The sequence below is a fragment of the Physeter macrocephalus genome, chromosome 3 (assembly GCF_002837175.3).
Source record: "Physeter macrocephalus isolate SW-GA chromosome 3, ASM283717v5, whole genome shotgun sequence".
NCBI classification, from domain to species: domain Eukaryota; kingdom Metazoa; phylum Chordata; class Mammalia; order Artiodactyla; family Physeteridae; genus Physeter; species Physeter macrocephalus.
The window spans coordinates 12427191-12429210 of NC_041216.1; the positions used below are offsets into that span (position 1 = coordinate 12427191).

At 37.4% G+C, this 2020-nt stretch overlaps 1 non-coding gene across 1 annotated transcript; it reads left to right on the forward strand.

The window, feature by feature from the left end:
• Nucleotides 1-1595: 1595 nt before the first annotated feature.
• LOC112065371 (small nucleolar RNA SNORA49) lies at nt 1596-1723 on the forward strand. The gene has a single exon (XR_002891998.1). It is a non-coding gene; the product is annotated as a small nucleolar RNA SNORA49 (small nucleolar RNA).
• The last annotated feature ends 297 nt before the right edge of the window (nt 1724-2020 follow it).

A 2020-nucleotide genomic window follows, 5' to 3' on the forward strand; every position in this document is an offset into this window, starting at 1 on the left:
CACACCCTCCGTTGATGGAGACAAGGTGGCTGCAGCAACAACACATCTGTCCTGGGAGTCAAAATAGTTTCTCCCTGGTAGACTCAGCTCAAGTCCTAGGGGTCGCATTGATTTCCTCCCGCATCTTTACGATTTCCTTTCTTCAGCCTCCTTTGAGTTTACTTTGTCATTCTTTTTCTAGTTTCTTAAGGTACGAGCTTCAGTCATTGATTTTAGATCTTTCTGCTTTTGCATAGGTTTTTATTGCTATACATTTTCCTCTATGTACTGCTTTAGGGGCCTCCCACAAATTTTAATATGATGTGCTTTCATCTACATTCAGTGCAAAGTACTTTCTAATTTCACTTTGATTTTTTTCATTGACCCATGGGTTATTTAGAAATGTGCAAACTCATAGACACGGAGGACAGATTGGTGGTTACCAGAGCCCGCGGATGGGGGTGGGGGAGTGAAACAAGTGAAGGGGGTCAAAAGGTACAAACTTCCAGTTATAAAATAAATAATTCATGGGAATGTAATGTACAGCATGGTGAATACAGTTAATAATACTGTATTGCGGGACTTCCCCGGCAGTCCAGCGGTTAGGACTTTGCCTTCCAATGCAGGGGGTGCAGGTTCAATCCCTGGTCAGGGAGCTAAGATCCCACATGCCTCACGGCCAAAAAACCAAAACATAAAGCAGAAGCAATATTATAACAAATTCAATAAAGACTTTAAAAATGGTCCACATCAAAAAAAAAATCTTAAATACTATGTTGCATATTGAAAGTTGCTAAGAAAGTAGATCTTAAGAGTTCTCATCACAGGAAAAAATTTCTGTAACTATGATGATGACAGAAGTTAACTAGACTTATGTGATGATCATTTTGTAATATATACAACTATCAAATCATTATGCTGTACATCTAAAACTAATACAATGTTGTATGTCAATCACACATCAACTTTTTAAAAAGAAATATGTTTTTAGTTTCCAAATATTTGGTGGGGTTTCCAGGGAACTTTCTGATTTTAGTTTCTAATTTAGTTCCATTGTGGTCAGAACATACTTTGCATAACTTAAATCTTTTTAAATTCATTGAGACTATTTTATGGCCCAGAATAAGATATGTTTTGGTAAATATTCAATGTGCACCTGAAAATAATGTATATTCTGCTGTTGTTGGATCGAGTGTTTTACAAATATCAATTAGGTAAAGCTAGTTAATAGCATCATTCAAATCTTTTATAGCTTTACAAAATTTCTACTTGTTTTATCAGTTATTAAGAGAGTGATATCAAAGTCTCTGACTATAATTGTGGATTTGCCGATTCGTTCTTGCAGTTCTTTTAGTTTTTGCTTCATGTATTTTGAAACTCTGTTATTAGGGACATAAAAGCTTAGGATTCTTAAGTTTTCTTGGTGAATTGACCACTTTATCATCATGAACTGTCCTTCTTTATGCCTGGTATAGTCTATGCTCTGATATCTACTTTTTTTAGTGTTACTGTGGCCACGGCAGATTTATTTTGATTAGTGTTAGCATGGCATGTATTTTCCAATCCCTTTTGCTTTTAAGCTATCAGTTTCTTTATATTTAAAGTGTACTTCTTGACTCCCTCAGCCTTACTCCAGGGACTTTCGCTGTAAAGTGCCTGGCATTGCTGGAGGGTACATGAACGAGCTCACATCCTTCCCTAGGGAGACTGCTGTCCTGTGGGACCTACACATGGAGCTGACAGCACAGGTCAGATGGGGTCTGACGGTTTCCTTTTAGTACGTGCTGACTGGCGACACTCAAACAGGGTAGAGATGTTAGTGATCAGTAAGCGAGAGATGCCGCACATGCCTGAAAGAGCCAGAATAAAATGCTAAACTCCAGAGTAATTGGAACACAGGCCACGTGTCAAAGGAAACAGAAACCGAACAGTTTTGTTATGGAATAATTTCTAACTGATAAGTATCAGAACATGTCAGAGGTTTCCTGTCATTTTTCAGGAATGCTAACGCGGGAGTAAAAATAAATAAATAAATAAATAA